Source organism: Acinonyx jubatus, chromosome B1 (genome assembly GCF_027475565.1).
Source record: "Acinonyx jubatus isolate Ajub_Pintada_27869175 chromosome B1, VMU_Ajub_asm_v1.0, whole genome shotgun sequence".
Classification (NCBI taxonomy): Eukaryota; Metazoa; Chordata; class Mammalia; order Carnivora; family Felidae; genus Acinonyx; species Acinonyx jubatus.
Genome location: NC_069382.1, coordinates 102,670,270 through 102,686,935, shown reverse-complemented (window position 1 = coordinate 102,686,935; position 16,666 = coordinate 102,670,270). Strand labels below are relative to the sequence as shown.

Here is a 16,666-nt window from a genome sequence, read left to right as displayed (position 1 = left end):
AAAAATCATGAATAACCCAATTCTGTATGGTAGCATCATGGAGCACTACAGTGGAATCACTATTCAAACTAGACCCTCAATTGGACAAAGCCATTCCAGGCCTAGGGAGCCTGGAGTCCATTGAACAAGGACACAAGAGCTGGTAACAATAAGGCATGTTTGGTGAATGATAAGCAGCTGCAGAAACCAGAACTGAGACATTGTTCATTTCTGGTGTTATGGTGATCTCTTTTATGAGTATTCGATAAATCTTTGTGAATTATATATAATACAGAATGCAATCAGATCGGATTCAGAATGTTCCTCTTTGCTACCTGAGCCTTCTTTCCTTTATTGTTTTGTTTTCTTTGTACATGCATAAAGGCTTGTTGGCATGTTCCTGTGATAACATTCAAAAAAATCTACACTCATTCTCCATAGTGTGCATGAAGTCTAGTTGTCACAGTCAATAGGAAACTCTTCATGAGAAAGACTGTAATGAAAATCTTCCCAGCTCACCACCATGGAAAGAGTTAAAAGAGACTAAATTTAGAATCTCTTAAATTTATTGTCTGAGAAGTTGAGAAGAACAAGAGATTAAAAGTCACTGTCTTCTTCCTTTCAACTCATCATCTTATTTGCTACAAAGTCTTCCTCTCAACTTCATATTAAAGATTTTTAAACAGGGGCATCACAAGATCTCCTGTGTGCTCAGAAAGATGACCTAATGGCAGCATGGAGATGGCTTGAAGGGTGGAGCTTGGAGGATAGAGAACAGCTAGGCAGAGTTTATAATACTCCAGTGACAGATAATGAAACTAGACTAGACTATAGCACTGGGCTGGAAAAGAAGAAGCAGACAAATTAGAAAGATACAGGATGTGGATGGCAGGAATAGTGGGCAATAATTTGGAGGATGGATGTGGCATTTATTGAAATGTGTAGGAGGAAAAGTTATGAGGAAACATTTATGAGGAGCACTTATGAGGAAAAGAAAATCAATTTAATTTGAATAAATTGAAGTTGAGTTATCTGTGGGACACCCAGAAGAAACTATATAACAAAGAGCTAAGAGAGTCAATTTGGGCTCAGGAGAGTGGCCAGTGCTAGAGGAAATGTAGGGTTACTAGTTGAAATGGATGAAGCAACAAGCAGAGAACAAAGGATGGAAATGTGAAAAGACCAATATATAAAGTATGGACAGAGAAAGAGGAGACAATGAAAGAAGTTAAAGGAGGTCACTGGAGAGCTAGAACACAAGCATTTCTGATAAGTTAAGAAAGGAGAATATTTCAAAGAATGGGTTATCAGTTACAAAGGAAGAAGACTGTAAGACCATACCATACATACCTGGGAGGTTGTTGGTGATTGTTTCTCTCTGTAATGATAGAGACTGAAGTCATGTTGAAGGTGGCTGGGAAGTGGATGGGAACCAGAGGAGAGCACATGGAGAGCATGTGCATAGACAGCTGTGTTTAAAATTAGCAGTGAAGGAAGGAGAGCAAATAAGATATGACTGGTGAGAAGACAGGAGGAGTAAAGATTACATCTATTTGAAGGAGAAGATGGTCCAGGACAGTGTTTTTTCTGGAAAGAGAAAGACAGAAAAAGAGTGTAAGTAAGAAAAAGCAGTTACTCTTACAGCAAAATCAGAGGAGTTGGGAAGGATTAAATCCATTGAACTTAGTGCTAAATGTGTTGGTATTTTATATATTTCATTTTGATGGTTGGAAGTGTTTTTTATATAAGGAGAAATATTAAATGTTAAAAAGTCCTATAAAAGAAAAGAAAAACGAATAAGATCATTATCTGAAAGCTTGCTAAAGCATTTGAGTCGTGGACTGTGGAATTAATTAATTTATTTATTCATTCATTCATTCATTCATTCATTTCAATTAAACTTTTTTTATACTTCGGACAACATGAGCCCAGAATTGGAATAATTATACTCCTCAGTTCATAGCATATTTCTTAAGTTATTTTTAATTATATCATAAGCACAGATGACCCCAACTCTCGAAACAAAAACTAAAAAAATGGCCTACATCTAACATTATGCCCCCCTCCATAAATCACTCTACCTCTCCCCACCTGAGATGGTCATCATCTTGAAATATGTATTCATCATTACTTACCTTTGTTTTTATGGAATATTTATGCATACTTAAGAAGTAGGTATTTTAATTTTTATTGTTTTTAACTTTAAAAAAAGGTATGTTTTATGTAGTCTTTGGAGACTTTTTTTTTTCTCACTTAAGGTATTGTCAGTAGGATATATGTGTATGGCTGCAATTCTGGTTCATTGGTTTTGCAGAATTCCATTGTGTTAATAAGCCATAATTTACTCACCATTTTGTTTTGTCAATGGGCATGTGGGTTGCTTCAGGTTTTTGCTATTGTGAATAGTACTAATAGAACGTATCTCTGTTGCACATGGGCCAGGATTTTTTTTTTTTTTTTTAGTTGTATATCCAGGAGTGGAATTGCTGGGTCATATTTGTGAAAGATCAGGTTTAGAAAATGCCAAATTCTTTTTCAAACAATGCATGAGTTTACAATTTTATCAGTAATGTATAAGACATCTTGTGGCTATACATTTTTTCCAACACTTGCTATGTTCAGAGTTTTTAATTTTGTCATTCTTCTGGTTGTAAAATGGTATCTTGTTATGGTGTTCATTTGTATTTCTTTGACCATCATGCAAGTTGAATATCTCTTCATACGTTTACTGGCTATATGTGTTTTCTCTTCTGTGAATTGCCTGTTAGTATCTTTAGGATATTTTTTATTAGGTTATTTGTGTTCTTCATATTGACTGGTATAAGTACTTTACATTTCCTTTATATGAAACCTTGTCAGTTGTATGCACAGTGAATGACCTCCAATTTTACAACCTGTCTTTTCATGTTATTTAAGGTTTCTGTTGATGAAGAGAAATTTTAATATAATCAAACATAAACATAAATATTTTTCTCTTACACTTAATGTTTTTGGGTCTTGTTAAAGAAATCTTTTATGTATGCCATGCTCTAAGAAATATGCATTTATATTTTCTATAAGATCTTAGTTTTTAAACTATTATTTTAGAACTTTTTTCCCCCAAGATGTTTTACCAGATATGTTTTTTAAATAAACTTTTTATTTCTCTTAGATAATGCTGTTCTTTAGATTACAGAGCATTTTGGTTGCTTAAAAATTTTTTGTTTCAGTCATCTTGGAGGTTGAAAGTAATTTGGTTAAAAACAAACAAAAAAGGGGTGCCTGAGTGGCTCAGTTGGTTAAGCATTCACCTTCAGCTCAGGTCATGATCTCACAGCTCATGACTTCAAGCCCTGTGTTGGGTTGTGTGCTGACAGCTCAGAGCCTGGAACCTGCTTCAGATTCTGTGTCTCCCTCTCTCTCCTCCCCTACCCTGCTCATTCTCTCTCTCTCTCTCTCCCTCTCTCTCTCTCTCTCTCCCTCTGTCTCTCTCCTTCAGTCTCTCAAAAATAAATAAACATTTAAAAAAATTAAAAAACAAACAAAAAACCCCCTTAGATTCAGAGAATTCTATCATTGCAATTCCCTGACTGAATAATGGTATCAGGATGTTTTGACTTAGCAGATGGGAATCAAGTGTTTTAATTTTTGATTTCTTTTCAGGTATAGTTTTGTTGCTCAGCTGAGAGTAAAAAGAAAGAATTTAGTCAAAAACAAAACCTATTTTTATGCTACATAGATATGTGTGCATATATGTATATGAGTGTCTCATATTATATATGACTTCTAGGCAGCAACACTAATAAAATATTTCAATCTGTAAGAATGATTTTGTGTTACTGAATAAACGTTAATTACTTGTGCTTTTAAAAGAAGAATTTCCTTATGTCAGGAGTCACTTTCTAGATCATTCTAAGACACTGACAAAAAAGATTAGTGTTGGAAACATTTTGATACAGTGTAAGGAGAAGAAAATGATTACAAAATTTTGGAAACATAGGTAAATATCCAGCCACCATGTACTAAAATTTTATATTCTCTCATTTCAAATTCAGAGAATGAGAAGAGTTACAGAGAAGTTCAAACTGAAGTGACAGTTTTCCCATCAAATTGTTGAGTCAAAGAAGAGGTTAGTTGAATGGTGCCTGCTACATGACCCTTCTTTTAATAATCTTTCCCATTTAGCTTTCTATGCAAACTCTTTGCAAAACCGATTCCTTTATAAATTTCCTAGAAACTGCAGGTTCTCTTTTTTCACTTAAAAAAAAAAACAAACTTCTTTAACAAAGTAGCCAAAATAAATAATTCCAAACTGCAATCAGATGTTTTAATGTTTACAGAAACAAAGCCATCCTTTTATTTTACCATTTTACATTATAGCCAGGTGCATATATTTATGTAATGTGTTTATGTAATAGAGTATGGTATAGGAAAAGCATTAAACAAACCTACAGATGTATTTGGCTGGTGGCTCATCCGATAGGTCATGTATTTTGTAGTATTCTCGTTTTCAGTTGTTGAGACTATGTTCAAACAGAAACAGAAAGAGGTTTATCTCTAGAAACAGGTTTGATTTCCTTAAAAGGCAGTTGTTTCTTTTTTCCTTTGCTTCTCTGGAGAATTGGCTACAAACTGGGAATAGTTATCCTATGACTCATTTGTAGAGCTGCACTACAGCATATAGAGTTCAGATAAAATTATAATGAAATAGACCCTCGTAAGACTATGTGGAACAAGAGAGTAATTTTTAAAAGGAAATTTTTAAGATTGTATATTCTTAAATCTACTTTATAGATAAAATAAGTTGTTCCTATTTTTAAAATGACTTAATCTAAACATTGGAATAACATTTTCTTTTGCCTTTTTAACTCAATACCTAGTTTTTGTATTTGACAAAAGGCATGACACATACAGTTATATTAGATAACGATAACTTAATTCTTACTCAAGTATTTTAGAGGTAATTCAATGACTATTTTAGATTTCCTTGGCCATCAAATTACATTTTAAAAAATAATTGTACCAATCAGACTTCATTGGCTAAAATTAAGGCTATTATAAAATTAAATATACACTTAATATAGCAGTATCAAACATTAGTATCAATTAGCCAGTTTTAGCACAGTGCTTCCAATGTGCTGTGTACTCTTAGAATGCAGACACTCCCTTACCCTTGTGCACAAAGTGAGATCTTTAAAAATATTTCCTGAATACTTATTCAAAAAGGCTTGCTTATTGGACACTTGCATTAAGTGAAGAAGAGCAAATATAAGGCACAACCATGACAGAAAGTACTAATCATTGTACTCATTCTTCAGTGCCTTGATTGGACCCTCTGTGTTCCTCAAGCTTGTACTCTACCAGCCATTTGCAATTGATTAAGGTTGGACTTTGAGCCAAAAATCTCTTCGCAATCACCATACTTAGCCATTTCCCCCTCATAGTTTGTATATTTTTGTATACCAAAGCGATTCAATTAGAAAAGAAAAATGCACTCATTTAAATATCAATTTTAAAGCTGTTTTGATGTGTTTTGATGTCAATAAACATCAATTACGGGGTCACCATGAATCAAACTAGGTCCCAGGAACACAAAGATGAGTATTATAAGGTTCATTTCTTGAAAAAGCTTGCACTACAGTAGTGGGAGTCACATATGGGATGCAATAAGTGTACTAAGATTTGCTAGTGTTATTGTAGAAGGGGGTATAGAGAACAGTGGAGGCAGGAAGGGAGATAGAGAGATGATCAGAACATTAGAAGATGGAATACACAAGCTTCAGCTTGAAATACAAGATGTCTATGAGGACGGAGAAGGATTACAGAAAGTATTCTAGAAACAGGCTTGAGGCATTAAACCAGCATGGCCTGTAAAGAGCCTCTGACTGCAAGAGCTGGCTACAACCAGGGCTTTGGTGTGTAACTAACTCTGTGGCACAGGCTGAGGGTGAAGTTCAGCTGACAAAGCATATAGCTGGGGAATTAGGCAGAAGGCACATCATGGAGGGACTCGTGGCCCCTAAAGGCAATGGGAATCCCATTAGAAATATTTTATGCATTTAAAGAATAATATGATTGACCCATGGAGAGAGGACAGGTTGGGTGAGAGACTGAAGGCTGGGTGAGCAGTATAAGATTATTGTCCTAGTAATAGGGGACAGGAGATGAGGAGTAGAAAAGAGGAGATGGATATCACTGATCAAAATCATTAATTTTGTAAGATAATGTGGTTGGAGGGATGTAGAATGTAGTGAAGGAGAAAGGAATCTGAGATGACTTAGGTAATTGAGCAAATTTTAGCATCATTCTTGGAGACCGTAACTGTAGGAGAACGAACAGGTATACGAGAAAGATAACGAGTTTGCTTTCATGCATTTGAAATGTGAGGTTCCTGGAAGCCATCCACAGTGCCTTGTCAATATTTGTGCATAAGGATCCAGAGCTCAGGAGAAAGGGAAGGACTTGGAATTCATCTGTGTACAGCTGGTGGTTGAAGTCAGTGGAGTGGGTGAGATCACCCACATCATGAAAAACAACTTTTATCTAAGTAATCCAGCTTCACACATATTAAAGTAGATACAGCAATACTTGGCACCTACAGTGGGCACACCACCAGGTATTTGCTCTGTCTTGGACCATGGACTGTAAGAATAAAATAATCCACCATGGACAAAAGAAAAGCAATCACTTCCTTAGGCATTCTCTCTCAAAACTGAGAAGTAATTTAAGCATCAAAAAACCTCCTTGTAGTATTAGTATGATATAATAAATATGTATTTCATATTCCGACTTTATTTAGATTGCATACTGAAACAATTTTGTTGCAGGTGCAATAAATCTTCAATCAAATGAACATTTTCACAGTACACATATGAAACCATTTCTTTTCTGGACACCAGTCTAATCATGAAATAACCAGGCAGAATGTGGGCAAAATGGCCTGATCAAGAATAAGCTCTTCTGGCCAGGGAAGATTGTTATTCACATCCACCTAGTTTCTTACCTAGCCTTTAAATGTTGGGTTTTTCTAGGGCTTCACAGTTAGCCCCCTGACTTCTCACTCTGGGCACTCTCCCTTGCAGATTATGTCATTTCAGAGGTTCTACTATCATCGTTATGTTTATGATGCCCACATCTGTGTTTCTAGCACACATCTTACCTTCAAACCTGTCCTCTACAGGGTCGCCTGTGTGGCTCAGTTTGTTAAGTGTGTGACTCTTGATTTCAGCTCAGGTCATGATCTCATGGTCGTGAGATCAAGCCCCACGTGAGGCTCTGTGCTGACAGTCTGGAGCCTGTTTGGGATTCTCTGTGTCTCTCCCTCTCTCTCTGCCCCTGTCCCCCCCCAAATAAATAAATAAACTTAAAAAAAAATCTGCCCTCCACACAACTGCCAGGCTAATGTATCTAAAACACATATGGCCCATGTCACTTCTTTGATTAAAACCCTTCCCTTCCAGGCTAAAGCCGAAGCTCTTCAATTTGGGAAGATAGATCCTTTGTTAATGATGTTCTAAATCTCCAGCCTTATCTTTTTTTTTTTAACTATTTGAGCTTTGAACTCCAGAAATACCAATTGCTTCTACTTATTTTTCATATGATTTTATTTATTTATTTATTTATTTATTTATTTATTTATTTATAATACACTTTTTTGCCATCCTGTCTTCATTCTTGCTTCTCCCTCAATATGCAGTTCTCTCCTCCACCTGGCTAACTTCTGTCACCTCCCTAATGTAGCCTGTATTGACCCTGAATTAATGACCTCATCCGTGTGTCTTCATAATACTCTGTGTATCTTTGTCACTTAACACATTGTTTCACAGTTATCTGTTTCTTTGACTTTTTCCTTCAGTACCCTGGGAGCACCTTGAGGGTGGGGAGTATATCCTATTCATCTTGCATCCTTGGAGTCTACCATATACTTATAGAATGGTTAAATAAATGAGGAAGGAGTGAAGATCAAAGGCAAACTCACATGGGAAGTGTGTCTTTGTACTTCACTGTAATGTTTTAGCTACTGAGTAGTTCCAGTTAACCATGTGAAGATTTGTTTACTGTCAAAGGCACCAGTTCTAATAATTGGATCCTAATTAGAGATACTGCCTGAAGTAGACATACCTCTGTCTCATAGACAAAGCTGTTTCATTCCCTCAAGAAATCTTTCTGTTTTAGAGAAAAAAGATTGGCTTTCTGCTCCAAGACCTATAAATGATCCTTCTGGAAGTAAAAACATGCTGTATTTGTGGTGCTCCTTATTTTATCCTCTAAAGAATTCCCTATAGAAACTCCAAACCTGACTGACAGGATGGTCAGCAGGCTTTGCTCTTAATTCTTTTTGATGTACATATTCATGGAACGTACATATTTTTTAAACTATATATTCTGTGGGGACCTACATATTCATACAAAGAAACACATGCCATATTTATTTATGAAACCAGAGAAGGTTAACAGACTTTTTCTTGTACATTAACTCCTGTCATTTTAAAATTTCCTTCAGTTATGAATATAAGACTACTATTATAATGGGACAGAGAGACATAATGTTGTCTTACATTTTAAAATTCCAAGGAAAAATGTCCTGTAAGAATCACAGTATATTTAGGGATCTCGGACAACTAATAAGCTCAGCCTGTCAGGAAGAAATAAGGTGTGTGTGTGTGTGTGTGTGTGTGTGTGTGTGTGTGTGTTTGTGTGTTTGTTTAACTAGAAGTATCATCCACATAGTGTAGTTTAGCCATATTTGGATTGGCTGGCCTCATCTATGCATATATCTTTAATTATATACCTGTGCTAATAATAGCACAGAGTAAGTCTTTTAAATAAAACAAGAAATTCCCTGGAGATATAGAATATATATATTATATATATATATAACATTATATATAATATTGTATCTATATCTATATCTATAATTATATCTATATCTATATTATATATAACAATATATATAATATTATATATATAACAATATATATTATATCTACAACTATATCTGTAACTATATCTATAACTATATCTATCTATCTAGATAGGTAGATAGATAAAATAAAGGAACTGTGATATCCAGGTTCCTTGTATATATTTTGGGGAAAAAAGTTTTCTCTGTCATACATATAGTATGGTGGCTGCTTCAGAGATGTGTTAGCTAAATTTCACATGTAGTGTAGTCTCAGAACCCAAATATTGACCTTGGAGGTTGCTTCCTATCTCTAAGTACAAATACTGACTTATGTCATCCCTTCCAGGATGCAGATGGTAACTGTTGAGTGCAGCTGAGGAAGTCTTCAGATTTCAGCCTACTGGAGAGGATTCTGGCTGTTAATATCACTATAACCTTTGTGCTCTTCCATTATTCAGTTGCTTCTCCTTAGCTTCCTGAACCTCTCCCTGTGGACAAATCCTTGCATGAGGAAAGGACAGATATCTCAACATGGTGTACTAAAACAACAACAAAACTGAGTCCATGTGGCAACAAATTTTTCCAGAAAGTCTTAAGGGGATTGTTATACTAAGTTTCAATTAATGCTGATCTCAGCTGGAATAATTTGCACTTCTATGTTGTTTGTGTTTCAGTACACCTGTAGTTGACAGGAGCTGTCTAGATACTAGATAGATTTTACACATCTGTCAGTAAATCAAAGATACACATGTGAGAGATAGTACCCCGTGGCTTTGTGTGGGTGTTTAGCATTCCCTGGTGCATTAAGGACCAACAGATCGTGCAAAATTAGAGCCATATATCAAAGTCAATCCCTTCTGGTACAAGTACACCCTTACTCCAGGACTATCCAGGTCTGCAGGAAATCTTTGCCCATTCTTTCTGATAGAGAATTGGCAGAAGAGGGTCTTGTGGCATGACTAATGAGAAATATAAAATCTTTTAATTTAGCATTGCCTTTTTGGTGCTACCATTTGGGATGGAACAAAGCCATGAAAATTCTGAGTTGATCGTTAGTAGTAACATGGACTTTAAGAGAGTAGAAATAAGGGTGGGATGTGTGATTATAATTCTCTGCCCAAGTAGCTTGATAGGGAACTGGTGCCCCGAAAGCTCATGTGACGATTTCCCAACTTTGATGTTATAGAATTCCAATACGTTTTTTAAATGTCTAAGAAGTGCTGGCGTGCCTGGGTGGCTCAATCAGTTGAGCATCCAATTCTTGATTTAGGCTCAGGTCATGATCCCAGGATGTGGGACTGAGCCCCACAGCAGGCTCTGTGCTGAGCTCTAGCCTGCCTAAGATTCTCTCTTTGTCTGCAAGCCCCACCCAAAATTAAATGTCTAAGAACTGCCAAGCTTTTTGCTGGGTCCTGGGAAAAACAAAGATAAAATAGGCACAGGTCCTGCCTCCAAAACGTACACAGTCCAGTCCAGTAGGGGAGAAGCTAACAGATTTTTTACCAGGCAGATGAGGAAAAATGCAACCGGAACAGATAGGACAGTATTTTCAGTGGCAAGGAGGCATAGCATGGCACGCTGTGTTTCCATCTGTGTGGATGGAAAACAGAGCTGGGGATTATGGGAGGTAGACTGGAGAGGTAGGCAGGGGCCAGATCAGGAAAGCCTTTGTAAGCTGTTATATGGATCTTGGGTTCTGTCCTGTGAGTGTGTGATAGGGGCTATTAGCAAGAGTGAAATTTACTCACATAATTCTTGGGTTCTCATGGAGAAGAAAAAAATCTTTTGCTTTTCAATTCACGTCTGGAGGTGCTGGAAAGCTCTTGGCAACCGTGGAGTATGGAGAAGACGTGAACTGTGGCTGCCGTGGTCGGCTGAGGAGAATGGGACGTTGTTAAGATATGTTTAAGTAATGCAGTGGAAAGGTTTTGATGATCAGTTGGAGGTAGCAGGAAAGAATAATAAGAGTGATTAAAGGAATATTTCTTTCTTCCTTGATTAAATGGTGCTGGCAAACCTGTACAACGATGTACGGCAACCCTGAGAGCCAGGCTGCAGCTCAGTCCCCAAAGTCTCTAGCAGTCAAAGCAAAAAGAAAATTACAGGCAGTTAGAGTCACAATAGTAAAAGGTGTAAAAAAACAAAGACTGTAAAGTGCTGTAAGGTGTAAGGTGTAATAAATGTAAATTATTGCTATTATTGTCAAATATGCTTTTCACTGTAGAGGAGCTGGGGTTCTGTCTCTCAGCTCTCCTAAGTCTGGCAGAGCCCCATGGGTTCAGGGGCTCATGTTTCCAGAACGAGTGAGGATGCTCTCCACCTCATGGCATCCTGGGTAAGCAAGCAGATGCTGCAGTAGCATTGGCACACCCTCTTTCGGCCCCCGCGTAGACGATCCCTGTCCCTAGATTGAGGTATACTTATGGATACACCAGCTGTCCTCCATCACGTTTGCTCCCTCTGGAGTCTTCTCCTTGTCCTTTCACTTCAGCAAAAACAAAGACCTGTGGTCTCATATGTGGATGAACTCCTCTTGGTCCTGTCTCACTAGTTTGCCTGATGTGCCCAGCAGGTGCTGGTCAGAGGAGCAAGATGAATCTCCTGCCATGGGCATTTGCAAAAAATATGAAATTTGACATTGTTTAGATATTTACTCCCATTTTCCTAACTTGTGATGACTACAAGATTCTCTTTGTTTTATATTATTAACAAGACATAAAATGTTGGAACCAGAAAGGACCCTGAAGAGTACCTTGACCAGTGTTGTCCTTTTACATGTGAGGAAAATGAAGCCCACAAAAGTAAAGTGAATTGTGAATTGTACTTAGTTATACAACTGGGTAGTGTCTGAGCCAAGTGTAGACTCAAGCACCCTGATTCTCAACATTACCATGCTGCTTCCCAGAGCTTTTTTGAAATTGCACTGGGGGAGAGAGAGAGATATAGGGAGAGGGAGAATGAAAGAGAGGGTGAGACAGAGAGAAATGGAGAGGAAGATAGGGAAAGGGAAAGCAAAGTGTGTCTCTTCAGTTTAAAAACATTGGCCCTCTCTGCTGGGCCGGAAAAGGAGAATTTTCAAAAAATGTCGTTTTAATTGTCTACCATAGTAGTGTGGCTTTAATGTGGTATTGTATTACGCCCCTTGTAGAAACTTGTACTTGCTTTATCATATGTCCTGGTGACCATGCTGTCTCAGGGTTGCTTTAATGAGGCTATTCTAGAGTTTGTTTTCTTTCCTAAAAATGATTGAGTTACAGTTGTCACAGAACATTGGGAAATGATGGATGTTTAATGTTCTATAGATGACTGCAAAGTTTGTGAAGGCTGTTGCTGCTTCTGGTTTCAAGTAGTTGTTATTGGTTTTATGTATATATTTTATGGGTGTAATTTGAATTTTTGGATACTTTAGCTGTGCTATCAATCTTGGGAAGAAAGCATTCTGCTTGTGTATGTTGTACTGGTATTGCATAGAAATTGGTCAGGAGACTATGTTGGTCTGGAACGATTAAGCTTCTCCCCCATTTTCACCTGTATAATGTTCTGTATTCAGTATGCCCATAGATTGATGACAGAAATGAATCAAGTGTTCCCTTTTTAAAAAAGCATTTGTGAATGCTTCTTGCACTACATCCTGGGAGGAGGAGGGTGTCTGCAGGGTGCTCCAGATCTGCAGAGGCCAGGCTGCCTTGCTCCCATGACAGGAGGTTTGCTAGGCAACCAGAGTGAGCTTTCAAACAAGCTTAGATATTCCTGCCTGGCGTACCGCCATCCTCCAAGAAGGCAAGTAGGCGCAGTAAATTAGAACTGACCATAATGCTTGATGTGTTACCCTTTAAGAAGTGTTGATATTTTATGGCAAGAGGTTTGTTTGTGCAGAACTGATCAGCCCATGTACGGGTTTATTAGCTAATTGCTCAGGATCAAAACTTATAAAAAGCATTTGGAAGACAGTCTTATGTGATTACACTGTAGGAAAAAAAACCCCTTATGATGAAGTCAGAAGTGTTGATCTTTGAGAAAGCTTGCCAACCTGCATATAAATTTGTGTGGGAAGAAATACATTTGAAATATGTCCTTCTATAGTAAACTTTAAAAAGCTTCTCCAAGCAAGAAAAAAAAACAGATGGCATAGGTCTTATTAGGTCATAACTGATACTTTGAGACTTGGAAATCCAGGCTAGTTCCAACATCATCCAAATGTTTAAAGTGACATTTCTTTAGAAAGATTAGACATTATTCAAAAAGTCTCAGATCATTACAAAAAGTGCTTTAAGAAAAACCTCCTTTATTTGTTCCTAAATGTCTGGTGAAGGGGATTAGCCCATTTATTAGAGTAAACCAAAATGCTTAAACCTAGTTACCCTGGGATACTGTGAGGCAGGGTTTGACTATGTTGTATTTTTATATTCGTATACTTATATATTAATACATAGTAAGATGAAAAGCAACTTCAAAAACCCTGGGTAATGAATTGTCTCTTGTTCGTGAACAAAGCCACATTCCATAGCAACGTGTTCTTGTCCTATACTGTACTTGCCTGGTTATAGCACTTAATGTTGTAATAAATATACTTATTAATGAACAGTTTTCCAATGGAAGATTGTAAGTGCTGTGAGGGAGGAACCATATCTGTTTTATTCACTGTTTCTTTGTCAGAACTTAGGAAATCTCCTGGTCTGTGGCCATACTGAGAAAAAGAAGAGGTAAGAAAGAAAAAGGAAAGAGGGAAAGGAGGCAGAATGGAAAGAAAGAGAGAAAGGGGAGGAGGAAAGGATGGGGGAGACAGACAAAGGAGAAAAGGAAAGAAGAGGAAGGGAGAGCAGAAACAAAAATAAAGCTAGCTGAGTGGCTGTTTCTTATTTGCAATAAATATAAGGAACTGGCCAATTCTTTGGACTTTTAAAAACTTTAAATGAATGTTTTCAGGTTTGCATAAGCATCTGAGTTGTTTATATCTCTAAATTATATCAACATAAAGGATTCAGAATGTCCTTTAAGAGAATCAGATAACCTCTCAAAGTTTTAAAAAATCAAGAGGTTTCAATCTTGTTTTAGCTAATTATGCAGAAAAATATATAAATTGTTAAATTTTCTCAAGCTATGAAAGCTTTTAATTTTTAATAAAATAATTTATACTTCATTTCTTCTTCAGTTGAATCCCACCCCTCACCTCAGCCAAATTATTTCTTCTAATCCTCGTTTTTGTTATTGTTTATACAAATAGAGTCCTTCTATGATCTCCCAAGACCCTACACAATTGAACCATCTTTCACTAGGTTAACTACGATGGAAAGCTCCAAAAGGTACACGTGCACTTTGTAAAATACATATAGATAGTGATTATTGTATCTTGTAGCTAGATTGATGTGGATTAAGTCAAATTCCATTAATTAGAACCCCCCATCAACTTATTTGTCATGATGAATATATTTTCTTTCTGACTTATTTATTTTCTGCATTCTGCACTTAGAAGAAAAAGGCAAAGAACTGAGAAAATAAGGGGATAGTATTCATTTAGTATACAAAAATTACATCTTTAATATTATATTGTTGGACTCAATGTTTATGATGATGATCCTTTAGATTAGCATTCATAATCACCCTATAAGATTGTAACTAAGAATTTATAGAGAATGTGTTAAGTGTATAACATTGTATTGGGTACTCAGGCAGGGGCACATAAGCGCTAACAATGAACATTTATTAAGCATTTATTAAATGCAAGGCTAAAGCTTTATCTGTATTGCCTCATTTAATCCACACAAATGTCCTGCGAGGAAGATAGTATTATTTTTTTTCCAATTTTACACATCCAGAAAGTAATAAAACTTGTAACTTGGAAAAGATCATGTAGCTAGAATTTTAAAATAAATTCGGTCCTGGGCTTTTGCATCTGTTGTTCTGGTTATCTTACTTTAGAACTTACATTGCTTCCTTCCCATCCCTACTCTTAAACTATATTGTGCATACTTCTGTATGCACATTTATTATGTATTGTATGAGCAGGGTTTGCAGCTTTAAAAACAAACAAACAAACAAACAAACAAACAAATAACTCTTTTTCATTAGAACACAAGCTCCTTGAAGTCATGATATAAGACCTTTTCATATAGGTAGCAAAGGACCTAGAATAGCACCTGTCATCTAATAAGAATTTAATAAACATTTGCCACGAAATGAGTGGTTGTATTTGGGTTTATCATCTTCATTAGATTATGACTACCTCGAGGGCAGAAAAGTATCTGACTTGTAAATTTTTTACCCATGATGATGACTCAAATGAATATTTACTGAGTTAAATTAAGGGCTAAAATGAGTGCTATTTTGTTGTATTAACTAAGATATGAAAATACTATCACATCTTATGCAGATTTTCAAAAGGGTAGATCTAACACATTACAGGGCCTTCCAATTTAGAAAAAACATTATTGTGTTCTCAGAATAAACTTGAGAAATTAGAAACTCTTAGATAAGGAAAATTGACCATCAAACAGTTGGCTTGTCCGCATTCACAGAGCCATAAGTGGCAGAGCTGGGATGGGAATATAGGTCTTCTGACTACTACTTGAGCTCTAACCATGATATTAAGCTATTTCATGGATGACATTTCAGTTTGTGAGCACATTTAATACCCCTGTATCCAGGGTCATTAAGCTTTTCTTATTTTAAAAAAAAATTTTTTTTTCAATGTTTATTTATTTTTTGGGACAGAGAAAGACAGAGCATGAACGGGGGAGGGGCAGAGAGAGAGGGAGACACAGAATCTGAAACAGGCTCCAGGCTCTGAGCCATCAGCCCAGAGCCCGACGCGGGGCTCGAACTCACGGACCGCGAGATCGTGACCTGGCTGAAGTCGGACGCCTAACCGACTGCACCACCCAGGCGCCCCAAGCTTTTCTTATTTTTAATATTTATTGAACATTTACAAATTGGTACGCTCCATTGGGAAAAATTCTATACATCTATGCTATACTCCCAAGAAGTTTGACTCCCCCTGGAAGGGAAAAAAAATTCTATATGAAACGAATCCGTATCACACCTTTTCTCTGTGACCTAATCTACAAGGATCTAGCTCTGCTGCATAGACCAGAAATAGCCTGTGATAAGTGAGGCATAGAAAGTTATGTAAGCAAGTCAGTGGGATCACAGATTCTCTGGAACCAACTTTGTACCCAGTTTATTACTATGCACCTTCATACAGTGAATCTCTTTCCATTCCTGTGGCTCACTGAATCTCTGGTTGGGATTGCCAATGCATGTCTTAGGCTTTTATGGAATGCCTAATTTGGGCCATTTTTACACATAATTTTAAAAATCAGCAAATATTTATTTTTGGGGGTGAAAACCCCTTACTATGTCAGTCATTAATTTGAATTTATTCAGTGACAGGGCTTTTTACCCACCTTTAATTAAACACTGCTAAAAATGTCTACATGTTTGAAAAATACGCCGTTTCTGTTACCCATTTTGGAGGGTGTGAATCTAGCACGGTGAAGCATAAGCAGTGTGCCAGGTGCTATAAATCATTTGATTTCATGGTTATCCACAACCTTGTAATCTTTTCCCTCAGCGGGCTATCTTTTTTCTGACCAAAATGGTTTCCAGGCAGACTTGCTTCCAACTATTTATGAGTTTTCACTTCGAAGATCTCAGAATGTTTGAAAATAGATGAGAGTGTTTTCTTTGACATACCTGTATCCTGAGATTGGGGCAGCACTGACCACACAGGGGATAAGGCAGCATTTAGAGTGGGATTAAAAGAAGATTCCGGTTTAGGAAAAGTGCTCTGAAAAGCTTCCCATC

At 36.9% G+C, this 16,666-nt stretch overlaps 1 protein-coding gene across 1 annotated transcript in view; it reads left to right on the top strand.

Moving 5' to 3' along the window:
- Positions 1 to 16,666, top strand: part of SYNPO2 (synaptopodin 2) — a 171,046-nt gene that overhangs the window by 27,023 nt on the left and 127,357 nt on the right. The gene's annotated exons all lie outside the window — the stretch shown is intronic.